We start from the raw sequence: 13,976 nt of genomic DNA, 5'->3' as shown, positions 1-13,976 counted from the left end.
AATGTTTAGGAAGGAATCCTAGAAAGTCAAGTAAGACCGGTCTCCTGAAAAATCCCAGGACACGCGGAGCCCTCAGCAGACCACGAGAATGCTGAAGTGGAACTGCTGGTTCTGTTGTCAGAGAAGTTTCCCCAAAGTCGAGTGCAATTTTGATGAAAACCCCAGTGATTTCTTGTTGTTTTGTAGAACTTGACAGATTCCAAAGTTTGTAGGCAAACGTGAAGGACCTAGAGTTGAAGCGCCAGCCTTGGAGAGAGAAGAAGAGAGTGAGAGAAAATGAGGTGCGACCTCCACGCTGTCATCCTGACCCGTGTGTCCCGGCCTCCCCAGTGCGGGGACTGCGGGCCTCGCCACAAGCCCAGGCTGCTTGGTTTGTTTTTGTACGTATGAAATCTAGGGTCTCATCATGCTATACCTGTGCTACACTCCTGCACACATGTGCTACACCCCTGCACACATTTGCTTCAGTCTGGAAAAGGGCCTCAACTGGCCAATTTCAAGGCTTATTTTAGAGCAAGTGTAAACAAGGCCAGGTAGACATGCAAATGAAGAACAGAATCCAGACTAGAGTCTTAAACATCTGCTTAAAACATGTCAGAAGAAGAAGAAGGAAGAGGAGGAGGAGGAAGAAGAGGAGGAGGAGAAGAAGAAGAAGAAATAAATTGGACTTCACAAAACTCAAGAGCCTTTACTTTTTAAGTCAAGAGGCTTAAATATACGCCCATACCAGGAAACAATATTTGCCAATAATGTACCTGTTAGAAGATGTGTTGGGGAATATTATTTTAAGGTGTGTTCCTTTTTTTTTTTTTTAATTTGTTGCATTTGTTTAACTCTGTGAAGCTGTGTTACTGTGCCTGCCTAAAACACCTGAATGGTCTAATAAAGAACTGAACAGCCAATAGCAAGGCAGGACCTGGCAGGCAGAGAGAATATATAGGAAAAATCTGGGAAGAAAGGGCTGAAGAAGAAGGAGCCAGAGGAAGGAGGAGGACATCAGGGGCCATCCACCCAGCTACACAACAAGCCACAGAGTAAGAGTAAGATTTATAGACGAGAACAAGAAAGGTCCCCGAGTTGAAAAACAGAGGGGTTAATTTAAGAGAAGCTGGCTAGCAACAAGCCAAGCTAAGACCAAGCATTTATAATTAAAAATAAGCCTCTGTGTGTATTATTTATTTGGGAGCTGGGTGGCAGATCCCCCAAAAGACCAACCAACAACAAAGATGTGTATCCATAACATACAAATAGCTCTCAAAATTCAATAAGAAAACATCGTCTAAAGTATGGAAGACTTGAATAGATAACTTCAACCAGGAGAATTTGCTGAGCCAAGACATTTAACATGTTTAGTCATTAGTAAAGCAGGAGCTAACACCACAGTAGATAATAAATCCATCACACTAGTACAACAGCTAAAATTAAAAGGACTGCTCATGCCAGATGCTGATGAGGATACGGGACGGGGCACTGATGTCCTACTAGGCCGATAGTGGGAATGTAAAAAAGCAGTTCAGAACTTCCCTTCCTCTCTTTGTTATTTTAGTTTTGAAAGGCATGGCCTCCTGTAGCTGGAGACTTGTTATGTGGGTGAGAATGACCTTGAACGGTTTATGTGGTGGGTGTTGGGGGTTCAACCCAGGCCTTTGTGCATGCTGGGCAAGTGCTCTAGCCATCGAACACACCTGTGGCCCCTGGACTTGCCTTACCTTGTCAAACACAACCCAAGAGGATCCAGTCATTTCATTCCTAGGTATTTATTTATGCCCAGAGAAGGAAGGCCATGCTTCCATACAAAGATGTACACCGTGTTCATAGCGGCTTCATTTGTAACAAGCAAAAACCTAGCATTCGTCTAAATGCCGCGGGTAAGTAAGTGGATTAAAATTGTGGTACGTCCCTCCATGATGATTGCTGCCCAGCAGGAAGAAGAAATGAACACCTGACGGGCAACAACAAAGTAACCTCAGAATAATCATGCTGAGAGAAGAGTCCTACACCCCTCCCCCGCAAAAAAAGTTCATACTCTATGATCCCATTAGTTCCCATGCAAACTAATGTACGGTAATAGAAGATCCATGGTTGCCTGGGGGAGGGTGTACGCGGGTGGGCGACGCAGGGAGGGATTGCAAAGAAACGCCCGGACCCCCTGGGTGTGCCCATCACCTTATGGAGGAGCTCCTGCACACATGCACATGTCAAAACTGTATATTCTACACATGCAGCTTATTGTGCGCCAAATATATCTCAAGAAAGCTACTGTAAAATGCATGCAGTGGGCACATTATGCGGCAGTCTGCTGGGCTGCGTTAGAACAGGGTAAATGCTTTACCCCTTTAGTGTCTACAATAAAGCTATCTGTCTGATGCTTGTGATTGACTGCTCCCTCCTAGTGACAGAGCACCGAGGTTTGGACAGGTTGTCACCCGCCAGTGCTTAGTTAAAGAGGTGCTATTCTGTTTCCATTGAATTTGCATTAGAGACACAGCGCTGGGAGTTCTCGTCTTCACCGTGTAGATCCCCAGGCATGTGGCAGAAGCAGTTCAGAGGCTCATGCCAACTCCACAGAGCGACCCACTGAGTTCGGAGAGGGTAAGGTGACCTCTAAGCTGCCGGGGAGCAGCGTCTCTGCCGCTCAGAACAGGCCCCGGTGGCAACCCTGGCTGCCATTTGCCGCGTTGCAACTCTCGGTTGGACCCAAGATCGAGTGGATCCGTCAGAAACTTCAGCTGCGGCTGCACGGTGACCGAGTGTGCCCAGGAGCGAGGAGGAGGAGGAGGAGAGAGGGAGGCTTGTCATTGACCAGGGCCGCAGAGCGAGCACCTTTTCGGGTGTCGACGCCGGGGCTGGCGGGGGCGTCGCGGAGGCGGGCCCGGGGACGCTCGCTGGCGCTCGGGCGCGGCGCCCCCTGCCGGCCGGGCTCCGGCGCGCATCCAGTCCGGAGCGCGGGGACGCAGGCCGGCGAGCCGGGAGCGAGAGGGCAGGCGGTCGGGCGGGCGGTCGGTCGGTCGGGCGCGCCCGGCAGGGTAGGTGGCCGCGGGACGGACGGACGGGCGGGCGGGGGAGCCGGGGAGCGGGGGAGCGGGCGAGCGCGGGGGCCGCGGGGGCGCGGGGGAGCGGGCGGGGGGCGCGCGCGGAGGGTCGCGCGGGCTGGGGGGGCTGGGGGGGGGGAGAACCGGCGGCCGGGGGCGCGCGCGGCGGGGGCGCGCGCGGCGCGAGTCATCAATTATGCAAGGGCTCGCGCGGCGCGGGGGGCGGGCGCGGGGAGCGCTCCAAGATGGCGCCCACCGCAGTCCCGCCCGCCGCAGCCTCGGCGCCTCTGCAGTCCGGCCGCGCCTCCCGGGCCCCGCGCTAGGGCCGCCGCCGCCTCGCCCGCCGCCGCCGCCGTAAGTCGCCCCGGAGCCCTGCCCCGACCCCCCCCCCCCGAACCCCCCACTCCGGCGCCGCTCCTCGGCCTGGGCTCCCCCTCTCGCCCCGGGACCCTGGAGCGGGCTCGCCCTCTCCAGCCCGGAGCTTTGCCGCAGAGCGCACGGCGCGGCTCGCGGGCCGCGGGGCTCGCTCTCACGGGGCTCACCGGGGGCTCGCGTGGCCGTGGAGCGGGGGCTCCTGCCCTTGGGTGTTTGGGAACGGGTGTTTGGAAGTCTTGCCCCCCTCCGACGGTGTTTTGCTCGGGGCTCCCGAGGAGAAGGGGAGACCACCGGCTCCCACCCTTGGACACCTTTACCCTCCAGGTCTCCCGGTCGCGCCCGGGACGTGGGCTTGCCCCGGCAACCCCCTCAACTGCTGCAGCCGGCACCCAGCCCCCTCATTCCCGGTGCCAGCCCAACCGGGGCTCTCAGGCTGCTCTGCAGCCCCTCAGCTCTGCCCCCTCCCCCAGTCCTTACTGAATCCTCCCTCACCCGGCTCCACATTGCTACCAGCTGCAGAAGCCGGGGGACTCCTGGGTTCGAGGGGCAGTCCGGACACCTACTGTCCTTTACTCCTTTACTCGGCTGTGCCAGTGCCCCTCTCGTCAGGGTGCTCAGGGGCTGTGTTGGAGCCCCCCGCGACCTTCCTTGGCAGGGTAGGATTCCTGCATCAGAGTACATCACTTTCAGAATATCCCCTTCCCCCACCCCCACCCCTACGCCACCCTATGCAGAGCTAGTTCCTCTCCTTGCTCCCTTCCCTCCCCCACCTTACCACGGGCAGCAGCACCCTGGGCTTCTCTCGTTAGCGTTGGGACGCAGAACTGTTTGCCCAGCTCCACGGCTTGGACCCTTCCTCTTTACTTTGCTCTTGGTACCTTGGGGACCGTCAAACCTCTGCATTTCACCGGGGAGCTCCGCTCCATCCTCTCCGTTGCAACCACCGGTGGAGACTTGGTAGTTAACTTTCCGGGCCGTACTAGGGGCTGTCGGACCCCTTCAGTGTCCTTAGCTTCTAGTTTGGATGGTGTGGGAATCATTTTTCAGCCTAATAAATAGGAATTCTCCAAACTGTGCCTTCCTTCCAACTCCTCCGCCCTATGCCCTCTTCCTCACTTACACTGCAGTTTTTTTTTTAAGCACGGGGGAATACATTTTATAACTGGAGGTTCCAACATTCGCATCAGTGTTGCTAATCAATGTCATCTGTTGGGGGGCATAGAAGAAACTTTGCGTTGCATCTGGCCAAACTCAGGGGCAGGGAGAAAAAAATCACCGCTGCAAGCTCCGCTGCACAGGGGGAACTGCTTTTACTGCACAGTGGGCATCCAGAAGGGCAGGGATAGGAAGCAGGAAGTGTGGGTGAGGGCCGTCAGGGGCAAAGGGGGAGAGAGAGCTTTTTATAACTGTTTTCTCGAGTTTAAACCCAGAGATTCTTTAGAGGGGTATGTGTGCTAGGACCTGGGGTTGTTTCAGCTTTCCAAGGAGGTTTCGGGTGTGGTAGATTTTTCACTGTCTCCCAGGCTCTCTTCCCTTTTCTCCATGTGCATTAGGAGATATGGGGGAGGGAGGCTTTTTCTTTCCTCAAAAAAATTGCTTTTGATGTGTAATGCAAATGGCTGGACAACATTGCTAGCCAGTACCAGGGTGGCAGAGCTGGGGATTCGGACTTAAGATGCTGAAGGCTTTTAGCATTTGTCAGTAACCCAGCTCTTGAAATACTGCAGCGTTTTCCTTTGGAACTCATGACCCATAAGGCCTTCAGTTCTCCCTGAAAGAGGATTTGATTGCTGTGTGTGGGGGTAGCGATGGTTTGGTGATCTGTGAGCATTCTGTCTGTCCTAGAAATCGAAGCTCTCTGGAGAGGGCTGCAAGCATGTTCCGTGTTCTCAGAACATCTGATGTGTGTGGATGTGATGTCTCTCACTGGGATGTGGTGGGTATTGTAAAGCGGTTCATGATGGTGCAGGCCAGTTAGTTACTGGTTTCTTGGGGTCAGCTGGGGCGCTGACTTTATATGCTTTTGGTTTTCATTTGAGGTTTTTTGTCAACTTTCATACAGATATTCGGAATCTTTTCTTTTAAATTAATAAAGGATAATGACTTGGGATATAGTATATTTAAAAACGAGTAGCCATGTAGTTGCTGTCCTGAAGGAGGACCCTCAGCAATTCCCTCCACCCCCTCTCCTCAGGTCTGGCCTTTTCTTTTGCTTTCCGCTGCAACTAGAAGGGGACCGGCTGTGGTGCTGAATGGACAGCTCCCGGCTCATGTGCTGAAGTCCTAGGCTGGAAGGGACTGGGTCTGGTGTATCAGCAGCAGGCTTTCCTGTGGGTGTGGATCTGCCTGTGCATGCACAGCCGGGCTGTACTTGAGGTTGAAGGTCTAGTTATCACATCTTTCTGACTCCCACGTAACTCCTCATTTGGGTTCGCCCCTCACGGAGCAATGCTTTATGGGCTGCCACAGATCCATAGGTAAGGCATACATTCCACTGACGGCATGATTTCAGCACATTGTTGTCATTTCAAATAGCAAGAAGCTGTTAATGTTACAGTAATTTGGTCTTCGTCAGAAGCAGTTAGATAGCTTACCGAGTTAAGTTGAATATGAAGGGCATCTTGGTCAGGTTGATCTGAATAGTGAGCTGGGAGAGAGGCTCGGCAGGCTAGCTTGTGGTCCATTGTGTCACGAGGGTATGTTGGTCTAAAATGTGTTAAAAATCATAAATTAAGAAGGGGGAGCATCGCTGGGCAGTGGTGGTGCACACCTTTAATCCCAGCACTCGGGAGGCACAGCCAGGCAGATCTCTGTGAGTTCAAGGCCAGTCTGATCTATAGAGCGAGTTCCAGGAAAGGCTCCAAAGCTACACAGAGAAACAAAAACAAACAAACAAACAAAAAAACAAAAAAAAGAAGAAGGAGAAAGGGGAGCATAGAATTCAGCAAGTTCAGCCTCCTGCCTCACCTGGGAAGCCTTCTTATAGGACAACTCTGCTTTGAATACTTGGTAGGGAACTCACTAACAACATGGGTGAAACTAGTTCATCCACAGTGATTGAAATACTTTAATCTCTCTTAAAAGATAGCATGTATAACACTGAAGGACATACATCAGAACTCTGTAAGGGGCAAATGTCTTTCACATGCTTGCGACTAAGAAAACTGAGACAACATTTTGTAGAGAATTGAGAAGATGCTCCACCTATGTGGAAAGAATTCAAAGAAACATGGCTGCTGAAGTAAGAAAGGGGTTCTGTGAATGGAAAGAAAGCTGTCTTTCATGTGCTGGGTTATGTAACAGTTCTGGGAAACACCTGCTTTACCTAATGACTGTTTAACCCCTGTGAGCTATCCTGAGAAGGGCAGAAAGTCATCTCGTAGAGAAAGCGTTAAACAGCTTATCCAGAGTGGGGGTAGTTGCCACAGTTATAAAAATAACACACACTGGTTGCAGAAACAGCATGGAAGAAAGTCCTGACTTTTACGTGCTCAGCAAAAGCGCTGGCCACGTTTGAGTGCACTTTTTCAGTTTCAAGGTGTACTTGCAGAAGTTACTTGAGTGACAGTTACTTTCAAGCTGTATCTTCCCGGTTCTTAAACCCAGGGTCTACTAGACCCAGGGACTCAGACTTCCCTTTACTTTCCCCCTTAATCCTTTAAACAATTTTCAGAAAACTCTTCAATGAATTCGCTCACAGAATAAACCTTTCTTTTAGAGTCTCTTGGCTAAAATGTAGCAAGTTAACTAGAGGAATAAAGACAATGTTTCTCAACCAGTGGCTTGATGACTAGTGTCACCTGGTGATCCTCATATGTAAGGCGTTGTATTAGACATGGACACAGTTGCCAACTGGTACCAACTCAAACTATACCATGCTCAAGATCTGTGGCCGTGAAGAGTGAAAGGGAGAAAACAGAACTTTGGCCCTGTGCGCTTATTGACTGCAGAAACGTTGTATGACTGCCATGTTGAGCTCAGTGATTTTTTTTAACCTAAAAATAGTTTGTAAAATAAATATAGGAAAAGAAAAGAAAAAGGAGAAGGCCTCTGAAATTTTTCTGTCTCCGTGAAGTTGCAGAGACACAGGGCACGTAGTCAAATACTGCCTTATGGATTGAGGAGAAGTGACCCAGCCGGTTGCCATAGTTACTTTTCTTACCTAGGTGAGATCTGTGGGCCTTGGAGTCAGACAGGACTAGGTTCAAGTCCTGAGTGGCTACTTAGTTGCCTTTTAACCGAGCAAGCTAATTTATCTGGGTTTCAGTTGCCCTTATCTATACAATAGTAATAATAACGTCTACACTGCAGTGTTTGTGGGGATTAAATAAAATCTGTTTCTGAGATTTAGCAGGCTAGAGGGCATTTGCATGTGTGTCTCATTTAGTTATATGTACTGTATTAAGTTTCAGTGGTCTGAAAAGCAGACAGCTGCTCCTTAATGTCAGTCTGGATTCGGAGGCGGGGTCTGCAGGAGGCGGGGTCTGCAGGAGGCGGGGTCTGCAGGAGGCGGGGTCTGCAGGAGGCGGGGTCTGTAGGTGCCTTAACCTGAATGGACAGTGCTAGTTTCAGAGGAGGAAAATCATACCACACCAGTACAGTTTCCAGAGTAGTAATTCTCTTGTTCCCTCCTGAACTAAGCTGTGGTGGCTCCTGACCACAAAGGACTGGTGTGGTACTCACAGGCTGTTTTATCTACAGATCTAAAGATGGAATAGGCCCACCATTGATATCACAGAAGCTGGGTGTTATCAGTGCTGTAGAGTTTGGAGGGCTTCTGTCTTTATTTTAGCTTTATTGGTATGTGAACTTTGAATGGCCATGTCTGAAGGGGTATCATATTAGGACACACAGGTGACCACCCACCTTTGGTCATTATGACTCTGTTTACCAAAATTAAAAATATCCTTCTATCTGGTGATTTTTAGAGCGAGGTATGGCAGGCGGGCGTTGTTCTGTGTTACAGCTTAGGGAGACAGCGTGCCCAGAAGGTGGGGTTGTCAGGGGTGAGGATGACTTGAGAGGTAGAGCACAGGCCGCTATGGGGTTGGTTGAGCCACACTTAAAGGTCCCCCCCCCATTAAATGGTGTTACATTCTGATGTTCATAGAACCAAGTAAAATGAACAGTTTTGGTTTATTTTAAGAAATTATCATTATCCTAGGTAGCTAAACATATCTTAGTGAGTGGGCACAGTGAAAGATTCTGAGATAGGCAGAAAGAAGGCAGAAGTACCTCTGAAGAAGCATTTTGGAAGAGGAAGATTGAGAGAAAATGACCCGAAGAAGTATCAAGAAGTAGTTGAAGTAGCATGCATTCGCTTTCTGCGTCTGTCCTAACCTCCTGCCCACTGGCAGTCAGAGCGTAGCTGTGTTTGAAAAGGACCATCACATCTCTGTGTATGCTCCTCTTCCTCCCTGTGTCTTGACATAAATACCCGTATGTGGTGACCCCTACATGCTCTCACACTGCCAACCTGTGTTATAACGAGGACCACAGGGAAGTGTGGCTGTTGACACCTGGAACATCTTTGCTCATGCCAGGTGGAGGCTGGTACAGGAGTTGGAGGACGGGGCTTGCTGAGGGTTGGTGCTGCCGGGGTGGGAGCTAGGGCATGAGTAGTTCCTGGAAGCCGTTAGGCTGGGAGCGCACAGGTGAGGGAGGATCATGATCAAGATTTTCCTCAGGCATGGAGATGTGCCAGAGTGAGGAAAACTGACCCAGAAATTGAGACCCTGAGGGTCTAAGACAATGGTTCTCAACCCCTTTGGGGGTTGCATATCAGATATTTACATTAGGACTCATAACAGTAGCAAAATTACAGTTATGAAGTAGCAACGAAATAATTTTATGGTTGAGGGGTCACCACAACATGAGGAGCTGTCTTAAAGGATCACAGCTTTAGGAAGGCTGAGAACCACTGGTCTAAGAGATACTCTTAGTTTGGGACTGAAGCTCTGCTGGGCCTGGGAGCTGATTTGGGCTCTCTCTCTCTCTCTCTCTCTCTCTCTCTGTGTGTGTGTGTGTGTGTGTGTGTGTGTGTGTGTGTCATGCACACACGTGCATATGTGTGACTGACATGTTATGCGGAGAGTTTGGAATCTTTATAGCCTTATAGTGGTAAGGAGAGGCTTCCTGGGTCACTGGGCTTCTCCAGGGGTCTAGAAATGGAGAGCATGGAATCCCTCCAAAGTCCTGAGAACCGACTCCTTCCCTGCTGTTGGTCTGTGCAGCTCGGATGCTGTTCGAGGCTCTGGAGGCCCAGGCAGTGCAGACATATGGAGAAGTTCTGAATTACAGTTATCTGTTTCCTCCATGTTTGTTCTTAGCTGCTTAGTAGCATTTCCACCAGAGTGAACTTGGGGAGTCAGGGAAATTAGTTAGGTTAATTCTAACATTTAGATAATAATTGATAATGAAAGGAAAAGCAATCCATTTTCATGTATGATTTCTTCCTATTTTAATTGTAAAGACCAGAGTCCGTTGCAAACCACCGTGGATAGCAGTTGTCTTCCCTTGCTGAGCAGTGGTCTCGGGAGTGAATACGGTCGTCTGCTGTGTGGCTGGCTCCTTGTTCAGGAGTTCTTTAATTAAGGATAATGTAGTGAGCTCTGGTGCCACATCCACTTCTGCCTTTTTGTCTTGGCAATAAGCTGAATAAAAACGATTTTAAATGAAAACAAATTAGTACATTTTTATTAAACTGCAGAGGAATATTAAGCAGGTTGGAATGAGCCTGGCAGAACTTTCTCAGAGATCAGAGTACCCAGAGACCTCCTATGCTACAGAATTAATTCTCATTTGGATTTCCTAAGATTTTGTGTAACAAGATGTGACCCATTGTTTTTGGGGAAAAATACCTCAAGTATAATGGCATGCTTTAAAGATCGGCCTTGGGCTGGGGAGGAAAGTGTTGGGAGTATTCATCAGAGGGGGCGGGGAGTCACAATAGTGTGAAGATGAGCACTGCTCACACCTTACGACAAGGTGTTTGCTCCTGAAGACTCCAGTGGGTCCATGTCTGGGCTCATATCTAGGGTACAGCGGTCCTGATCTGGACAGAGTACAGAACCTTAAGGAAGGTAGAATCTGCTGGTTAGAATCTGTTTGTTTTACCTTTTATGTTAACTTTATGGCATATTGTTTTCTTTTCCTGATTTCTGTGTTAGGAAAACTGGGGGACATTTTCTTGCTTTATGGGAAAAGGGGTAATTTTTTTTTTTTTTTGAGACAGAATTTCTCTGTGTAACAGTCCTGGCTGTCCTGGAACTCACTCTATAGACCAGGCTGGCCTCGAACTCAGAGATCCACCTGCCTCTGCCTCTGCCTCCCGAGTGCTGGGATTAAAGGCGTGCGCCGCCCCTCCTGGCTGGGGTAATGTTCTTAATCCCTTTAAGAACCTTTCCACAAAGACATTCTTGCTGTTCTCTCTTCCATTCTGCTTTAAAAATCCACCCTTAGTATTTACTTACTTGAATAGTTGCTAGAGGCAGAGGTTCACAAATAAAAAGGTTGAGCTGTCTTTTACTGTCTCCTGGCCATCTGGTATGCACTCCATAAATACAGCCTTAAGTACTATTTGGGCACATACACACAGTAGCCCCTCCTGCCCCCCAAAACTATTTCTGTCATCTTTTAGAAAGACTATTTAAAATATTTACTTATTTTGTATGTATATCTATACCATGTGCTTGCCTGGTACCTGTGAAGGCCAGGATAAGGCTTTGGATCCTCTGTTACTGGAATTACAGACTGTTGTGAGTAGCCATGTGGGTGCTGGAAATGGAACCTGGGTCCTCTGGAGGAACAGCCAGGCTGTTCCTGATGGCTGAGCCGTCTCCCCAGCTCACTTAGAAGGACTGAATAATTTGATGATTTGACCAGTTATTCTAGACTATCTTAGATCAGTCCTTTCTTTATGATATACATGATTCTTCTATGTCTTCCTCTTATTGATGAAATTTATATTCTACTGTTTTGGGGTACTTAATGTAAAAAGTTAGGGTTTCCATTAGAGACTTCTTAAAAGTGAGTGCAGAAGTCGTGGTCTAGAACAGCCGTGAAGTACAGCTGAGGGAGGAGTGTGGCAGGCACTGAGAGATAAATGAACAATCTCTGTGTTCTAGAGACTTACCTGGTTAGCTAAGTAGCAAACACAAAATATAAGAATAGGTTTTCTTAATGGTTCGTGATTCAGTGATCGAAAAGGGTTTAATTGCTGACCGAGTGGTGTAGTTGGCAATTAGTTAATAAGTTGATCCCCTCTCCCACACCCCCCTCAGGTAAGGCTTCACTCTAAGGCCCAGCGGTTCTAGAACTCACCATCTGGTCCAAGCTCACCTCAAGCTCAGGGCAAGTCCTTCTGCCTTAGCCTCAGGAGGGCCTCCAGGCCTGGCTAGAAAGCTGAATTTTCAGAAAATCTTCAAACCAGTTTGGTCAGAAGTGGGTTGTTGGGAGCTGTGTGCTCTGAGCTCGCTGTGAGCCAAGTTGAGATGGTAAGGAAAGTACAGTGTCCTGGGGAGTCGTGGGCTGTCTAGGTGGGCCGTGTGTGGGCCGTCTACGTGGGCCGTCTAGGTGGGCTGTCTAGGTGGACTGTCTAGGTGGGCTGTGTGCTCTGAGCTCGCTGTGAGCCAAATTGAGACGGTAAGGAAAGTACAGTGTTCTGGGGAGTCGTGGGCTGTCTAGGTGGACTGTCTAGGTGGACTGTCTAGGTGGGCTGTCTAGGTGGACTGTCTAGGTGGACTGTCTAGGTGGACTGTCTAGGTGGGCTGTCTAGGTGGGCTGTCTAGGTGGACTGTCTAGGTGGGCTGTCTAGGTGGGCTGTCTAGGTGGACTGTCTAGGTGGGCTGTCTAGGTGGACTGTCTAGGTGGGCTGTCTAGGTGGGCTGTCTAGGTGGACTGTCTAGGTGGGCTGTCTAGGTGGGCTGTCTAGGTGGGCCGTCTAGGTGGACTGTCTAGGTGGACTGTCTAGGTGGGTAGTCTAGGTGGGTAGTCTAGGTGGACTGTCTAGGTGGGCTGTCTAGGTGGGCTGGGTAGAATTCCCCAGGTGCAGGTAAGCCTGCACAAACAGTGGTGGGTTGGGCACTGTTAAAGGCTTCTTAGTCAGGGGAAAGCATAGACAGTTTAGAGGAGTACTAAGTGACCCATGATCAGAGCCACGGCATCGTGTAGCCCTGTTCACAGGATGGCACAGAGCAAGGCGTGCACGGCCGTGTGGTTGGCAGTTTGAGTTGGCCTCATTGGCTGTCGGTGAAAGCATGCACTTGTGGTTACGTGAGCAGGACTGACAGGAAAGGAAGTCAATAGAACTTTGAATGTGTGTGCTACATGGATGCTTTTGTTCAGGTAGCGTTTGTCTAAGTTTTAAACTGTTTTTCTGCAGGGGTTTCCCCCATGAGCTGCTGAGGGTTTTGTTGTTGTATGGGACTTGTTGAGCCCATTTTGTGTTACCCTCTGTATGTTTTTCGGTCTGAGTGTTTGGTATTGGGTCTCCAGTTAGGGGGCTGATCATCGATGGCTCTTTGCCCAGCCGTCGTTAATTGCCTGTAGCCCTTCATCCGGGGGTGGGGCCTTGTGAGATGTCCCTGTCCACACTGGCATGCCAACTGGTGTTGTCATCGTTGAGGTTTGTCTAGCTAACTTTAGGTTCAGATTTCAGTTTCTTGGTCCTCTGGCTCATACAGTATTTCTGCCTCTTGTCATTAAATGTTCAAATACGTTTAACCTATTTGTTGTTGTTGTTGTTGTTGTTGATATTCTCAACTGACCTTCAGTCTGGAGGATCAGGAATAAGGATCACGCACCTTCTCTTAGGCTGAAGACTGATGGAGAGCTTTGTCTTTGCTGAAACAGTGGATTCCTTCCTTCTATTCCAAATAGAAGTGAGTGGAGGTTCTAGAGAGAGCCACTGAAAGGTTTTTAGCATGTAAGAACAGAGTGAAGAGGGAGAGATCTTATTCATGCTGTTACTTCAGTTCAAGTGCTGAGTCTTGAGCTGTGGATGTCAAGAACCAGACCTCCACGTGTGACAGTGGCCACTGGCCCAGCGAAGGCCCCGAGTGTCATTTGCAGCACGGGCATACACGAGGACCTCGATCTTGTTCTTGCCGCTCCCAGTCAGCAAAGATCTTCAAATAAGAAAAGAGAAAAATAAATAAGGGAGTATTTGGAATATCAGAATGTGTAAACCAAAATGATAAAATGCAGTTAGAGAAAAAGCACACCAGAAATTTGCTTCAGTAAAAAACAATCTCATTTGTTAAAATTTCTTAAAATTCAGTTTAGCATTTTTAGCCGCTAAAATTGCTTGAGTAACTTGAGCCCTTGCGACTTCCTTTACATCCACCTTTTTGTGCTCAGACAGTTGGCAGTGCCCCCGTGGCTTGCCACGCGGACAAGCCAAGTTCATGAGCGTGATGGAAATAGGTGCAGCACTCCACGTAGGGCGCACAGCGTCCTCACAGCGCTTCCATCAGGAGCGACTCTGTGCTCGAGTTGTGTGCTCGCACCTGCCTGAGGCATCCATCGGCAGCACCTCGTGAAGATGCTCTGCAGCTTGGCTGGGCGAGG

The 13,976-nt window shown here is 49.4% G+C and overlaps 1 protein-coding gene across 8 annotated transcripts in view; it reads left to right on the top strand.

Annotated features, from left to right (window-relative positions):
- The first annotated feature begins 2,940 nt into the window (after positions 1 to 2,940).
- Scn8a (sodium voltage-gated channel alpha subunit 8) overlaps positions 2,941 to 13,976 on the top strand; it is a 184,150-nt gene continuing 173,114 nt past the window's right edge. For 7 of the 8 annotated variants that reach the window (XM_037197355.1, XM_028874539.2, XM_028874541.2 and 4 more), the window contains exon 1: positions 2,941 to 3,026. The gene's annotated coding sequence lies outside the window, so the exon portion shown is untranslated. Of the gene's footprint in view, positions 3,027 to 3,256; positions 3,387 to 13,976 lie in introns of those variants that run through there. The other variant, XM_028874536.2, reaches the window with a different exon arrangement.

This window comes from Peromyscus leucopus, chromosome 20 (genome assembly GCF_004664715.2).
Source record: "Peromyscus leucopus breed LL Stock chromosome 20, UCI_PerLeu_2.1, whole genome shotgun sequence".
Taxonomy (NCBI): Eukaryota; Metazoa; Chordata; class Mammalia; order Rodentia; family Cricetidae; genus Peromyscus; species Peromyscus leucopus.
This window is presented reverse-complemented; position numbering and strand designations above follow the sequence as displayed.